This window comes from Porites lutea, chromosome 6, assembly GCF_958299795.1.
Source record: "Porites lutea chromosome 6, jaPorLute2.1, whole genome shotgun sequence".
Classification (NCBI taxonomy): Eukaryota; Metazoa; Cnidaria; class Anthozoa; order Scleractinia; family Poritidae; genus Porites; species Porites lutea.
Genome location: NC_133206.1, coordinates 28446341 through 28463563, shown reverse-complemented (window position 1 = coordinate 28463563; position 17223 = coordinate 28446341). Strand labels below are relative to the sequence as shown.

The 17223-nt window shown below is 40.1% G+C and overlaps 1 long non-coding RNA gene across 1 annotated transcript; it reads left to right on the top strand.

Annotated features, from left to right (window-relative positions):
* Positions 1 to 2272: 2272 nt before the first annotated feature.
* LOC140942295 (uncharacterized) lies at positions 2273 to 16058 on the top strand. Its single transcript, XR_012166523.1, has 4 exons — positions 2273 to 2378; positions 8376 to 8441; positions 14527 to 14592; positions 15900 to 16058. It is a non-coding gene; the product is annotated as an uncharacterized lncRNA (long non-coding RNA).
* Positions 16059 to 17223: the final 1165 nt, after the last annotated feature.

Below are 17223 nucleotides of genomic sequence, written 5' to 3'. Positions count from 1 at the left end.
GACTGAGCTGTCAGGTTTCCGCCGATCAGTGCAAAGGGGAAATGAGCATTAATGTAAACAAACATTGAAAAACATGTGGAAGCACATGCCAAGGGTAGACATCATTACTAATGTCATCTCCGCCAATCAGCATTTTGCATTGACTTTTTAATGCAGATGTTCAATTTCTAGAGACGTAGTTGGAAGCTCTCCTTCCTTTCACCCAATCCCTCCCTGCCCCCCTGCCAGTTTAGTAGTTTAGCTTAGTAGCCAGGCCTTTGACTTGGGGTGAAATTTTGGGATTTTGGGGGATGAGGTTGATGAAATGTACCTTTTACAACCATTAAAGTGATAATAACAAGAATTTTACTGGTGATATCGGTTTGTGTTCCTTCAATTTTTTTTGTGAGTTTTTTTAACTGGGTTAATTTGTCAGAGATACTGGCTTAATCCGGGATTAATCTTAGGGACTCAGCGTCCAACTTCAAAAATCTAAAGCAAAAAGCTGCTTCATTCATTTCTCTAGCTGTTAGTGGGACAGAACTTCATAAGCATTGCCCCCCCCCCCCCCCCCACCCCTCAAATAAAAATGCCACCCTTGGAGAAGTAGCCCTTCTTACATTTTAGATGAGTATATTAATTTTAGGGGTGTCTTGACCTCCCTCCCCCCCCCCCCCCCCCAATAAAAAACTGAAGACAAATTTATCCTTGGGTTGTCCTTTATTTGTAGTCAAAACAGAATTTAAAGCACTATAAAAAAAACCTCACATAAAAATATCTTAAGTTGGTTTTGCTGATCGGTTTGTGTGCCAAAAATATAATAATTCGGAAAAATGGGTTCAAACACATTTAAACTTGCAATGATTTGTCAATTATATAGAGGAGGAAAGGCAGCCTTGTTTTGTATTTTTTAGCCTTTGAGTGCCTTGGGTTCTTTTGGTACCCAAGGGGGTGGGGCAGGGGGTTGGTGCAGTGCTGGTAAGAGGCTCAAGCTAACAATAATGTCATTTTTAACTATTAAGCATTGAAAGGACAAAATTTATCCAGTGCCATGAAATGCTCCAAACAAATCTTTGTTCCTTTGTATACCACTTCCCTTTCCCTTTAGCTTTACAATTAAGGATCTGTACACACATTAAACTGCTGCTTATAAATAAGCTTATACAACTTTGTTAGAGGTGCATCATAAATAGAGGGGATTACATATGTACTGCACATGTATCTGAGAGGGCTTATAACAGGAATAGAAAAAGTGTGTTTGTGGGGGGGGGGATACTTATTATTGGATGTACTTGTCTCATTGTCTCATAAGCATTTGTTTACAGTTTTTAAAGTTTACAGGTTTTTAGAGTTTCCATCAATTTTAGGTTTCTGGGCCCTTTTTTTTTCAAGATATTGTTAGTCTTGGGGTCTTGGGGGTCTTTGTTTTCATGACCTTGCAAATATTGTAGTATTTGTGGGGTTATGGTACATTTGTAAGGGTAATAATGTTGTCTTTTGATAAATGAAAAAATACCCTGCTGGGAACATTCTTCCAAAATATTGAGCTTAAACTTAAGTTATAACCAAGATGGCACGGATAAATTTTTGGTGGTCTTTACACCTGCCAACCTTTTCTGAGTCAATTACTTGAGATTTTCATCTTATGATTGGGATGGAAATGTGCCAGCACCTTCTGAAGATTTCTCAAGATTTTCCAAAGACTTCCCAATGTTGTGGAAAATGTTGGAAGATTTTCCGATGATTTAGCATTTTTGAAGCTGTTTAAAAGGCAGCAATTTTGGTGTGTTGTGATAATTCATGTGTTAAAAAACAGTTTGTCTGGATCTGTGAGTCAGACGTGAGAAATTGCTAAAGTGTTCGATAGGATAACTTTATAATTTCTCCTGTATTTTACAATCATCCCAAGATGTGGGATGATTGTTTGGAAAGGGGAAACAAGGTGTATTTTAGGCATTGCAAAAGTGGCAAAACTGGTTTTTATATGTCTGCTACCAATAAATTATTGATTTTTCCCAGCACATCAATAAGTTATTATAAGTTACATGTGTAGCCAACTAAAAGTCATTTACCGGTAGTTAAAGCAAAAAGCTTCTTAGTGTTCCAGGAGAGATGACCCCTGACAGTTATATCAGTCTATTTGCAGTAATTGTCATCCTATCCCGGTGGCCCAAGATTATTTTATTTTATTATCATCATGTCTACATTATTATTTGTTTATGCATGGAGAGGAATTATACAACAATTTATTTATGTTCAGTGTCAACTTTTTTTCCATAGATCTTCAACAGTAATGCTTCAATATGTGCACGATTGGCACAAAAAGGTACTTTTTATCAAGCGAGAGTGGAGCAGCACCAGAACTGAATAGTCACAAACCACAGCAGTATTAAAGACTGGTAAGAAGACTGTTGAATATGCATTTTTTTATTTTAACAAGTGGTCAACATAAGAATAAGACTTGTTGGCTCCCTGCAAGCAGAGCCTTTCTTTTGCTAATTACTTGATTTTGGTGTACTCGAGAGAGACTCTGCATGAATTGAGTAAGATTTTTGTGAAGCATGCATTGCATGTTGCTGGGATATAGTTTTTGAACCAAGGCCTGATGGCCTGGCTCTTGGTTCAACGGGTTCAGTTATGACCTGGATTGGTTTACTAAACCATTTGTCAAGAGAGAACAAGAATTGAGTAGTCCAGAAGTTTGTGCTGTGGCAACTTTAAAGGTATAATGAAGCAATTCAGACAAAGCCTCCTTTCCTTCCCATCACTCAAGAAGGCAAAAGGAGGCATCTGCTCGCAGGGTTGTTAGGTGCAACTGGAATTGAGTAATTATATACCGTATTTATTCAATTAACCGCCCTGGGCACTTATTAAATTTTTGGACCTTGAGAGTGGGCACTTATTCGAGGTGGGCGCTTATTCGAGGCTGGGCGCTTATTAAATTTTCACCATTTTCAGCAAGTGAAGTATGTTTATTTTGCAACAAAACAATAAATGCTAATAACAAAACGCGAAGAAGTAACAAAGCACGGTTTCTGTAAAATACTCTCAAGAAAACTCCGTCCTCGGGAAAGTCTCTTGGGGGTGAGCGCTTATTTGAGTTTGATTGTGAGGAGGAGGGGGTGGGCGCTTATTTGAGGCTGGTTAGCTAGCTTGCGCCTGTGTGACTACGTTATTTTTCAAATCTAAACAAACTTTGCTTAAGATGGTCTAGAGATTAGAGATTGTGTGTGCCAAAGGTGCTTATGTTATTATGGAAATCCTAACCCACCTCTGCATCACAAAACCTCAAAATTTGGACACTAATACATGTTCCTTTTGTGTACATGTTCCTGTTGTATAGATGCTGACGGTAAAATGTGTTCTCATGTTAAAACAGTCTTCAGTCTAATAGGATAAGCCTTTTTTCTACATGTAGGGTGCCAGCAGACCAGTAGTCAAAATTTATTGGCAATATATTGGTTAAACAAACTGAAAAATTATTCAAATCAAGATGTCCTGATTAAAGGTCATATCCACAGTAATAATAATAATAATAATAATAATAATAATAATAATAATAATAATAATTATTATTATTATTATTATTATTATTTTAATGATAATAGTAATAATAATGATGATGATGATGTTTGGGGCAGTGGGGTAGGAAAGGTTGAATTGAATTCCTCAGCCTATCACAGGAAGCCCTGCTTACCTTAGTCTGGGGTAGCACCTTTGTCAAGTGCCAGCAATTAACCCTTTAGACACCCCTGTCAGGGTTACGGCAAAGTCCTGATGGCAACGCAGGCAGAGGAGGAACTATTACATGGCTTTAGCTTCCCAATGGCTGCAGAGGCAAATGAGGGCAATACCAGGTGGGCTGGCTACTAAATAAGAATAGGTGAGGCTTGTTAGCCTTGGACGGCATCTCACCAAGGAGAAGGCCACTCTGATAAAAGACCAACTTCTCACTGAATGGAATGACACATGAAGCCAGAGTAATGGGACCCAAGCAGAAATACTGGGTGCCTTGTCTGGCTGGGTTCCTTGGAGGCAGCAGCAAAGACCTGGTCATAATCCTTATACTGTTATGTTAATATGGTCAACGGAAGTAAACAAACTTGTGATGATCGAACCTCTATAACAAAGTCCTTGGTATAACAAACTATTTTGATTACCCCAGTAATAGTAGTACATTTGAAAAAGAACCTCCATGTAACAAGAGCCAAGGGACTGGCAAAATTTGTTTGCAATAATGAGGTTTTGTTATATTGAGGTTCTTTTTCCTATATGTATTGCTATTACTGGGGTAATCAGAATAGTTTGTTATACCGAGGACTTCATTATGTAGACGTTCATTATATCGAGGTTCCACTGTATAACGAAACCTCATTGTGTGAACTAATTTTGCCAGTCCCTTGACTTTTCCTTGTATTGAGGTTCCACTGTATCCAGCAGAAGGGTCACCAAAATAATTAATGTAGTAGAAGAAATCGAGCGAAGGGTGACCATCCAGGCAGCAAAATTGAGGTGTTGTGAGGAGAACTACACATTACTGAGACAAAATGGATTGTTTGAATGCAATCATAAAAGACTGTTTGAGGAGCTGGAAGGAAATGAAAAGACAAGTGATGTGACGCCAGTTAAAGAAGAGTGCTGAAATTTCTGGGGTGGAATGTGGGAAAAAAAGTGAAGCACAATGCAAAGGCCGAATGGTTGCAAGATCTAAAAAGTGAGCTAGATGCCCTGGGAAGGCAAGGTGAGGTGAAGATTTCTGCACCGATGATCAAAAAACAACTAAGGAAAATAGTACCCAATTGGAAATACGCAGGTCCAGATGGTATACATGGCTATTTGGGCTGAAAAAGTTTACCGTGTTACATGTTTGAGATCAGTTCCAGAATGGTTAACCAAGGGGAGAACTGTGTTGGTAGTAAAGGACAAAGGAATGGGAGGTGAAGTGCCAAACTTTGCACCAATTACATGCCTACATGTACCACTGATGTGGAAGTTACTTACTGGGGGTTGTTGTTGGCAGATACAATATTTTGAACATCTTGAACGAAAGAGTTTATTGCCCAAGGAACAGAAAGAATGTAGAAGAAACTCACAAGGCACAAAAGATCAGCTGTTTATTGCAGAAGGTGCAAAAAAGGCCTTGGAATGGTCGGGTGGACTATAAAAAGGCATGATATGGTACCTCACTTGTGGATTATTGAATGTCACAGGAACATGTTTGGTATTGCAGAAAACCTGACCTGGGTAATCCAAAACAGTCTGAAACAGTGGATAACAGAACTGACAGCTGGTAACCAAGTGTTGCAGGGTGAAGTGTGTATAAAGAGAGGAATATTTCAGGGGGATAGCCTTTCTCCATTTATTTTCTCTTTATATTGGCACTGATCCTACTAAAACTGGTGTTGAGGAAAGTTAAGGCAGGATATAATCTGGGGAATGGACTTGATCTAAAGCTCTATGGAAAAAGTGAAAACTGGGTTGACATACATGTACTGGTACAGTCAGTCCGAGTAGTCAGTCAGACATCAGAATGGAACTTGGAATAGAAAAATGGGCAGTCCTGGTCGTGAAGAGAGGTAAACTTGTCAAGTGAGAGAGTATTGTCACCCCACGTGAAAGACTGCATGATTTGAACAATGAATGATGGTGATGTGGATGCTTATAAATACCTAAGGGTGCTTGAGGGAGATGAAATCAAGCACACCAAGATGAAAAGAAGAATTTAGAAGGAATACCTTTGTCGTTTACAGAAAATATTCAAGTCTAAACTGAAAGGTGGGAATATGGTTCAAGCAATCAACAAAAAATTGTAGAGTAGTGGCAGTAGTGCGATATGCAGCAGGAATCGTGGAGAGGACAAAATACAGATTATGGATAGGAAAACACACAAATTGATGACTCTACATCATTCTTGCATCTGCAGGCTGATATCGACAGGCTTTACTTTAAAAGATCAGTGGGTGGTAGAGGATTTATGAATGTTGAGGACTCTGTAGAGTGAGATCAATAGTCTTTAATAGCTGGTATGTTGAGAGTTGTAACGGCCCCCTACTGGAGGCAGTGTACAAGTAAGTGTACATCAGAAGTTCGTCTTAAGGATTGAGACTGGATTCACAGATGAGACAATTGCGGCATTATACGTCCTTCCATTCAAAGTCACAAAAAATATAAAGCTTTCTTTGTTTGAATTTAAAATAATTAAACCACTGCATCCTGTACTCTCGCAACACTGAAACTTTTCAAGGCCTCTTTTCATGTGTGTGAATCAAAGTAGACCCTATAGCATCTGTTTGTAGAATGCCAGCATGTCCACTCCTTCTGGAACCTTTTTACCTCTTGGTGGAACGACAGTAACTCTCCCATAGTGTCTTTGACCAATAACAATAACATTTAGGGTTATCTCCCTAAGAAATGTTCCTTCCACATGTTTATTCTTTGCCTGATAATTGCTCACTTTAATAATTATCTATACCGAAGCCAAAGAAAGCAAACTGTATAGTTTCTTAGTGTTTAAAGCTTCTCTGAAATACAAATTATCTACAGAGCCTTCAGGCATTTGAGAATCCTTGAGCCTTCAGCCATACACATTTGGCATGTTGATTTGATTTTTGTTAGTGTTTTTTAATGCAGATTAGTATTGTAATAGCCTGTGTACGAATTATTTCTTTTCTTGTACCATTTATTTTAGTTTTGTAGTGTCTCTCCCTGTTAATATTGATTATTTTATTGTACTTAAGCCAAATAAAATTTAATTTAAAGAAAATGCTGTGTACAATTAGCATTGTAATAGCCTGTGTACAAATTATTTCTTTTCTTGTACCATTTCTTTTAGTTTTGTAGTGTCTCTCCCTGTTAATATTGATTATTGTATTGTACTTAAGCTTAAATAAAATGTACAATGGGGTGTACAAGTAAGCAGTTCTGAGATGGTATGCTAAAAGTTGTGAATTCAAAGCTGCATCATTACAGTAAGAAAGAAAAGAGCACTTTCAGGAGAAACAACTCATGGGCAGTTTTGGAGGAACATAACAGAAGTAAGAGATATAAAGACTTGGGAGTGACTGAAAAAAAGGGCAACTGGCTAAAGATGGAGATGGAGGATATCATTATGGCAGCACAAGACCAAGCTTTAAGAACTATAATACTATTAAGACAGTTGACAAGCAAACTGTGCCCGCAAATTGTAGAATGGCGGAGAAAGTGATGAAGCAGGCAGCCATATGGTATTGAAATGCAAAAAACTGCCCAAAAGCAATATCGATGTTGTAGGGAAGACAAGATGGTGCAGGTGATTCACTGGGACTTATTTTGTATGTGGAATGCTGGGTTATGACAGGGACAAATACATGTATTACATGAGCTACAACCAGTGTACATGTATGAATCCACTAACAACAACCATGATCCACAACCAGTGTATGAATCCACTAACAACAACCATGATCCACAACCAGTGTATGAATCCACTAACAACAACCATGATCCACAACCAGTGTATGAATCCACTAACAACAAGCTGCTGTGGGACTTCAAAATACAGACTGACAACAAGACTGAACACAACAAGCCTGTATTAAATGAAATAGAACAGAAGTGCCTGATTATTGATGTTGCTTGTCCATTTGACACCTGAATGAAAGAGAAAGTTGAGAACTAACCCAGAGCTGAGGCGGGAGTTGAAATGTGTCTGGAAATTATGCAGAGTAACTGTGTGGTTCCATGCAGTCATAATTGGCGCAATGAAGAAATGTTATGGTAGTTGCATAGCTTTTGCCCTTCTTTGTAGCAAATAGCTCGTCAAGCCTAGTATGGTATCAATTACATTCCACCGCCATACCACCTGTCGTGCTGAAAACTAATGGCGTGAATGAAGCTTTCTCTACTTCTAACACTCAACTAGTGTACTGGCAATTCTTCTCTGTTTTGTGTTGCCTGAATATCTGGTCTGGATCCAAATCTCTACAGGTGTCTGCATTCAGGTGGCAAACCCTTACATTAAAGAAAGGGGACCTCTGCCTCTCCCAGAATCCCCAAGCAACTATATCCAGCCATGCAACTAAGGTGGTTGTTGGCTATTCAACTCTTCTCCTGTGAATTGTCTTGCAGAACTGGTTCAACTTCAATGGTAAAAAGAATAATATAATTTTAATCACAACATAATCATGATGATAATATAATTAATAATAATGATGATGATGATGATTATCATAATAATAGTAATATTTGACGAGGGAGCCAAACTTGCCATGGGAGTTTTCATTGGGGTCCTCATAGACAATCATAAGGGTCATATCATTGTAACAAATATTAGATAAATTAACATAATGCCTACCATGATATGAAGCAAGCTAAGATTACTACGATTGCTTATGAAGATGATTGATTTTTCATTTCAGATCAGATGGGTCCAGCAGATGTGTCAAGACTTCAACAGCCAGGAGTTAGAGCTCATCTTCAGTACTGTAAGTGTTGTAAATTTTGCTTAGTAATCCAGCTCTTTAGTGAACCATGTAGACAAAACAGAGGTGCTGAGCTTGTTCAAAATAAGATTGAGCTGCAGCTTCATCAGCTTTTTAGTGGCCATACCTGCCCTAATTTAACACAAAATTCACAACTGTTTTCAAATAAATGTGACTGTTAAATAAGATACACAAGAGAAGGAGAAAAAAATTTAATTGAGTGACTCAATGAAATCATTTAATGATTTCAATATTTGGCAAGCTGTTTCTTTTTTACTTGTTTACTGTTGAAAAGCCAGAGATTCAAAACCATTTTTGGAGTCAAAGGAAGAATAAAATTTTAAAAATATGAACAGTTTTTATTAACAAAAATAGTAAATATATTTTTGTAAATAAAAATTGTTTGTATTTTTAAATGTATTTCAAATGGAAATCAAAGGAATGTTTCTTTTCGTCTTTTCATGCAAGACAGCCAAAATCGCTAGAGCAGTTTGAGGACAAAGTGTACCTTACTTTCCAACAAGTACATGCAGTGCATGTGTAATTCCGAAGAACTTTAAAAAATTGTCTATAACTCATTACATGTATTTATAGTAAGCATCTATTTCCTCAAGACAGACAATTTTATTATACATGCTGCAAGCAGCTGGGACAATAATTATTTTTTTAAAAAATGAATAAATAAAAAAAAATTTAAGGTTTCATCAAATTTCATGGCATCGAAATGAAAAAAAAAAACGAATGCTCAAGATTTCTCTAAATCAACCTTGCAAATTGAAGTTAATGTATTTGCCATAGTTAATTTTTCTCTCAGGTAATTTTTGTTTTGGGGTATAGTAATGTATGCTAATAAAGTTGAAACAAAACCTGAGATAAAAAATTAATTACAACATATTTCTTAATTTCTACATATTTTATGCTGCCCATTTTTGTATTTTAATTCAAAAAGGGAGGGTATGACTACTAAAAGCCCTGAAGTAGCTACATGTAGCTGTGGCTAGCCTGGAAAGATAAGATTCAAATTCTGAGCAGGAAATCAATTTTCTATTCTTGGTTGATGGCATCAAGTTCATTGTGTTTACAAGTTTGTTTCTTTTAACTAGCTACATTTTTAGGTTTGAATAATTTTATGCAGTGAAAATCAAATCTCTTTAAGAAATGAAGTATTTCTGATAAATATAGAGATTTTTACTGGAGTAGCAGACACAATCTAGATAATAAATGCGTATCTCGCAATAACCCTCTCGAAACTCGATGTTTTTAGTAGCTTCCCTTCAAGTTAAGCCCTGTCGGGCGAGGCTATGAACTGGTTGGGCGACCCACTGCCAACATCATCGTGAAGGTCCTTGCTTTGTTCTTTCTCTCATTTTTCTGCTGTTTTACAATTTGTATGGTGTTATTTAAAAGTGTATTAGGAAGCATATTTAGCATTATGTCGGCGGCAATATGAAAAAAAAAACAACAGTACAATTACAACAGTGCAACCACCACAACAGTACAATTCGCTTGCAATTATTGTTCCTTTGCCGCAGTACAGAGCAGAAACTTTGATCTATCGGCGAGGAGACCAGGACACCAATACACTTGGGTGGGCCACGGTGTGAATTGAATTCCAAACTAGATTTCCAAAAAAAAACAAAAAAGGTTTCGACGGTAAAACGCCAAACTGAACAAAACACTCTGGAGAACCATATCGTGCGACATACACAAACTCGTCTGCGAAGTGAGATGCACTGAAAAATGCCCTTGTATCTCGAATTTCGCTCTTATTTTGAAGCTACTGGCCCAAATTGCCTCAATGTATTCTGGAAAGTACTTCTGCAGTCAATGTTTCTAGCCAAAATTATTTCTTGACGGCCAAAACGGGCCAAAAAAGCAGTCAGTTGGAACGTAGTCGCCACATCGTTGCTAGGCAATCTTGGATACCAAACCAAAAGAAAGAAAGATTTATGACAGAAGCAAAATTGCAGCGGTGCAGCCTGCCGACAATGACATCACGCTGCTGAGCTCAATTGGGACGCTGTCATGACTGTTGCTAGGCAAGTGCGGATACCAAACCAATAGAAAGAAAGAGTTATGACCAAAGCCAAATGACTCTGCTTACGATCCTCGAGTGTTCCGGGCGACATCACATGACTAAATTATCAATTCTCTTTCGTGAAAGGCGCTTTGTGTCTTGCTTTGCTCTGAATGACTTCGTGACCGCTGTCTCCCCCTCCCCACACTGTGTGCACAACATGAGTACCGCGCTAGCAGTTTGCAAATGGCCAGGCCTAGCTCTCCATTTGAGAACTGTGAGGGCCCTGCAACGGTGCTTGTAGTATTGGGAATTGAATTTGATTTTATCAATCAAGCTGCCCGCTTGCCAGCAGACAAACTATCGGCCTTGCAGGGCCTGATAAGCTCATGGCTTCCGCATAGGTGGTGCAACAGACGCAAACTGGAGTCCCTCTTTGGCCATCTACACTATGTTGCCAATGTGGTGTGGCCAGGAAGAGCCTTCCTACATTGCATGATCGACCTTTTGTGCTGCTTCCACAAGAAGGATCACCCACCTGATTAGCCTCAACAGAGAGTGTCATCTGGACTTGCTTTGGTAGCATCAGTTCTTGTCACAGTGGAATGGGGTTGGTTTTTGACTCCTTCCAGGCTTGCTCCCTAAAGCTGATGTGGCAGTTCCCTTGGATGAAGCTGGATCACTGGGCTATTGAATGTTCCTAAAGGGCTTCTGGGTCCCGGGTTCCTGCTCAGCAGCAGCAATCTATCGCTTATAAGGAGCTGTTCCTGCCAGAAATTGCTTCCCACATTTTTTGGTGCCACCACTGGGGCTGAAAGCATGACTCTTTCGCTCTGACCACGATGCTGTCGTCCACATCTCGAATGCTAAGACTTCTAAAGTTCCCTGCTTAATGCGGTTGCTTCGCATTTTGCTGCTCGCAGTGGTACGTCATAGCTTCTCCCAACATGTGCAAGGTGTTATGAATCAGAGTGCTGATGCTGGCTCTCATTGTCGTTGGCAGGAATTCAGGCAGCTGGCTCCAAATACTCAGCCTTGTCCAGCTTCGATGCGGAGTTCTCGTCCTGCTTACCGACTTGACTTCCCTGATTTAGAACAGCAGTGCTACTCCTTTCGTACTCGTGGCCTGGCTCCCTTTATTCGGCATTCCTATGCGTCAGCCCAAGCGAAATTCATTTCCTTCTGCTGACAGCTTGGCAACTTGCACCCATCAAGGTCTCCATGCTTAATGGACGAATGGACGCCTTGTCTAATTGTTGTGTTTCTGGCCAGGACTCTCCAGCATTTGTTGCTTAGGTTAATGTATCAGGCTTTAGAGCTCTCCACATGGATCAGGGGTGCTCGCATCTGCTTGCAAATTGTCTCCGCCTGCAAAGGGACATTCATGGCATCAAGCGCTGTCAGGGTACTCCTTCGTCCATGCAGCTGCTTATAAGGGATGAGATTAATTGATGCTAGTTACCTCGCAGTCTTTGGATCTCGGCCCTCCAGATCATCAGATGTTCTGGGCAGCTCGTTTCTGGGGTACTTAGGTTTCCTGCGTTCGTCTGAGTTCATGGTACCTAACCTATCTAGCTACTCGTCATCCCTCCACTTGAGTGTCCCGGACTTTGCAGTGGATTTTTCATCGGCTGCATCGTCCTTGCGCATACGAATCAAGGGCTCCAAGACAGACCCGTCCCGGAAAGGCTCTTTTCATTCACATTGGCCTTGACAAGCATCCTCTCTATGCAGTGCACGCTATGATGATATTCCCTGCTTCTAGGGGGTATTCGTCTGGCCCCTTGTTTTTGTTTGCGAATGGCAGCCTCTCACTCGCACTATTCTTACAGATTGGCTTAGGCAGATCATAACTTCAGCTCAGATACCGGGCAATTCCTTCCCCCCTAGCTTTCCTATTGGAGCTGCCTCTGTCGCTGCTCGCAGTGGGATTCTGAATCAATGGGCCATTGGTCCAACAACGCTTATCAGCCTTGTATTAGGACACTGGCTGACTCGTTAGCTGCACTCTCGCAAAAACTAGCTTCATGTCCCACAGTTCCATGCAGAATCCCTTCACGGCACAGTCCTCACTGCTTCCCGGGGTAGCTTTCTTGGCAGCCATCTGTCCTGGTTCAGGACCTTTTGCCTATTTCAGCTGGCGGATCAGCTAGATTTTGGGAGCGTAGTCGCCACATTGTTGCTAGGCAACCTTGGATACCCAACCAAAAGAAACAAAGATTTATTACAGAAGCAAAATTGCAGCGGCGCAGCCTGCTTACAATGACATCACTAGCTGACTCGCTAGCTGCATTGTCACAAAAACTAGCTTCAGCGCGTTCCGCAGTTCCATGCAGAATCCCGTCACTGCACAATCCTCACTGCTTCCCGGGGTAGCTTGCTTGGCAGCCATCTGTCCTGGTTCAGGATTTTTTGCCTATTTCAGCTTGCGGATCAGCTACAAAATTGTAGGTTAGTGCCTTCGTAATTTGCGCAGCTGTGGGAGTTGTTTGGTGCTTGGGGATTTGTTTGGGTGATCGGAGGTACCAAGTCACCCTGTTGACGGGTCCCTCCGTTCTCCAAGCACCTGGAGACGGGTTTCTTTGGGTGGTTCCCGCTTCCAGGGTTGCCATGGATACCTCCTCTCTGCTAATTGCATTTGGCCCCCCACTAACCTTTAAGGCACCAGTTCCCAAGCTCATCATTAGCGATGAGTTTAAATGTGGCTAAATATCATTTAGGCAAAGTTAAACTCGAGCGAGTTGGCCAGCAGTCTTCTCCCACTTCAGTATGTGACCTACGGGGCGGCCCGCGGGGAATTGCAGGGCTCCTTGTGTGCCCTGTTGCTAGTGTTGCTTTGCATTGTAGCTTTGCTTGCTGATTGTAGCGGATCATTTCTTAGCCTTCTTGCAAATCAGTGCGGATTCTTGCTGATAGTCGCGGATCAATGTTTGCCTTCTTGCGAATCATTGCGGATTTTTGCTCCCTCTCCTCCCTCCCTGCCTGGTGGTTTGGTAAGTATTTTCTCAGGTAAGTATTCTCCTAGGTAAGTATCTCCACTGAATTTATTCAGTGTGACGGTGCCGGTTAGTGGCTGCTCCTGGGGTGGTTCCCGCTTCCAGGGTTGCCATGGATACCTCCTCTCTGCTAATTGCATTTGGCCCCCCACTAACCTTTAAGGCACCAGTTCCCAAGCTCATCATTAGCGATGAGTTTAATTTCTGATAAATATAGAAATTTTTACTGGAGTAGCAGACACAATCTGCCTTGAACAAGCTGTGGCTTTAGTTCTGCTTTGATTCCTAACTATAGTTCCACAATCTACATAATACCAATTGAATGGACTGATATATTGACTGATTGACAGTTTCCAGAGTGGCCTTTCACTTCAGTTAACTGATTGACCAACTGACTGAACAATTGAAGGACAGTCTAGACGTCTGACCAACTGACCAACTGATTTGCTGACTTACTTAATAACTGACACATGCACTGAATGAGTGACTATTTGATTGACTGACTAACTGACTGACTGGCTGACTTGATGACTCATTGTCTCATTGACAGACCGACTGATTTATCAGCTCACTTCTTACTCACAGACAGACTTAATGACTGACCTGTTGACTGACTAACTGATTTACTGACTTACTGACTGACTGATTGATGGACTAGCTGACTGACTGACTGACTTGCTGACTCACTCTCTCATTGACTGACTGACTGATTGACCACCTCACTTACTCACAGACAGACTCAATGACTGACCTGTTGACTGACTGACTGATGTACTGACTTACTGACTGACTGACTCACTGATTGATTGACTGGCATTTTAACTGACTTATTGACTGACTTGCTTACCAACTTCCAGGCCAGTTGACTGGCTGACTGGCCTACTATAAATTACCAACTGACTGTGTTACTTATTATGAGCTGATTGACCGACAGTCGCAGGCTGATCGACTGGCTGGCCGGCTCATTGACTCATTGACTTGGCTGATGTACTGAGATTCATCCTACAAAATGACGTGATAGTGATGTGAATCAGGATTACTGATTGCTTATGAAGATGGTCATTTTTCATTTAAGATCAGATGTGTCCAGCAGATGTGTCAAGACTTCAACAGCCAGGAGTTAGAGCTTATCTTCAGTGCTGTAAGTGTTGTAAATTTTGCTTTGTAATATGTGGTTAAATGTAATTTAAGCTAAGTTAAACGCGAAACAATGCTGGTCTGGGGTTTCCCTTATCTCGGTCATGCGCAGTGGTGGGGGATCTGCTGGGGGTCGCGTGGTTTTACAGCTCGGGTTTTGAGGTCAACTCATTTGCGCGTGCACTTTTGCCTTTTCGACGGTGCTTGGCGACTTTGCTCCCCGCCCTTCCCTCCCCCTTTTCCGGTAAGTATGTGGTAAGTATCATGGTTCCACTGTCTTCTGTCAGTGTGACGGTGCCTGGTGGTTGCCGCTCACAGGGTTGTCATGGTTACCCTACGCGCTCGGCTCCGGTGTTCGAGGCCCCACCATCTTTCCAGGCACCTTCCCCAAGCTCATCTATTGTTGATGAGTTTAACCAGCTCTTAAGTGAATTATGTAGACAAAAACAGAGGTGCTGAGCTTGTTTAGAATAAGATTGAGCAGCAGTCTCATCGGCTTTTTAGTGGCCATACCTGCCCTAATTTAATGCAAAATTCACAACTGTTTTCAAATAAATGTGACTGTAAAATAAGATACACAAGACAAGGAAAAAATGTAATAGGCCATTTGCACTAAGAGGCATGTGACATCGTTTTTATGAAAATGAAAGTTATATGATTTTGCCTTCGAAAAACGATTAATGGGTCATATCTTAAACAAAATAATGGTGATTTGGTTTTTCAAACCTGAACCATTTTCTTAAAATGAATAAGTTCGTAAATGGTCACGTGACCAAAATGTGATTTTTAAAATTATGAATTACCTCTCTCTGAACACAAATTTTGCACTTAAACTTCAAGGAAAATGTTGAAAAGATGATGTGATAACGTTTACAGCACGTCTGAGCGTAAACATGAAACGTTGAACAAGATATAACCAAGAAGTAGTTTTGGCCGCCATGTTGGAGGGCAAAAGCATGCCCTCCAACATGGCGGCCAATACAAATCATACTACTTTAGTCAAAAATCAAAGTGCCATAAAATATCTCCCTTAAATGCGTTTCCTCTCAAATTTCGGGTGTAAGATAATTTTTGTGTGCTCTAACAATTTTTGGCATCAGCAAGATTTCAACTCATTGTTTAAAGGAAGCATTGGTCACGTGACCTCTTAGTGCAAGTGGCCTATTGAGTGACTCAATGAAATCATCTACATGTAGACAATCATAAGGCTCATATCAATGTAAGAGATTAAAGAAATTAATATAATGCCTTCCATGATATGAAGCAAGATTACTGCGATTGCTTATGAAGATGATTTATTTTTCATTTCAGATCAGATGTGTCCAGCAGATGTGTCAAGACTTCAACAGCCAGGATTTTGAGCTTATCCTCAGAATTTTAAGTGCTGTATACATTGCCTTATAATCCAGCTATTGAGTGAACCAGATAAACTGAACACATGCAGCTTGTTTAAAGTAAGATTGACGTAAAGTTTAATCAGCTGTTAGTGGCCATACTTGGCCGAATTTAACACAAAATTCAAAACTGTTTCAAATTTATTGTCTCTGTAAAATGAGAGGTACATCTAAGTATAATTAAAGTGAATGAAAAACGCTACTGGAGTGACTTTACTTCTTCTTGATGTTTAAAAATAATTTTTATTTGCAAGCTGTGTCTTGTTTACTACTGAGAAGACAGAGATTCGACAAAATTTTAAAACTCAAAGGAAGAATATTAGACACTTTTTTTAAAAAAAATAATATTGCTTATATTTTTTAAATGTATTTATTGAAATCAAATGAACGTTTGTTTGATATTTTCATGAGAGACAGCTAAAAGCTCTAAACAGTTTGAGCAAAATGTACTGTTCTTTCCAACAAGTAGCACATGTGTAAGTTCATTTTCAAATTCATTTAGAAATTACTTTTGTCATTGACTGATACCATTAAGTACTTTGGATTTTCTCTTTCTAGCTTAATAAATTCAAACAATTACTTGTACACAGTTAAAATCAAATCTTAAAATAAGAGTTTTTCTGACAAAATTGCAATTCATCCTAAAGTAGTAGATGTGATCTGCTTTGAACAAGCTGTGCTACAATGTTGGTATATAATTCCAAGTTCTTCTTTTAGTCATTTAGTATAGTTCTGCAATTTACAAGATGCCATTTGAGTGGACTGATTTATTGACTGATTGACAGTTTCCTTGAGTGGTCCTTAGCTGATTGAGCAACTGACTAAATGAGCGACAAACTGACTAATTGGCTGACTGTCTGGCTGATTACCTGACTGACTCCCTGACTGATTAAGTGACTGTCTAACTGTTCAACTAACCGACTGACTGATTAACTGATGGGTTAACTGACTGATTGACTGAATGATGGACTGATTGACCCACTTGGTGGTTGAATGACTCATTGACTGACAAAATGGCTGACTTGTTGTTGACTGACTGAAGGATTACCTGACTTACTAATGGACTGACTGAGTGACTGACTTACAGTTGACTGTCAAACTGGCAAACTGATTGACTGATTAGCTGACTTGCTTTGCTGGCTGACTGGCTGATTCAGTGGCTGTATATTTGACTGGCTTACTGATGGACTGACTGACTGACTGATTGACTTATTGTCTATCTAACTGACTTGCTGACTGAC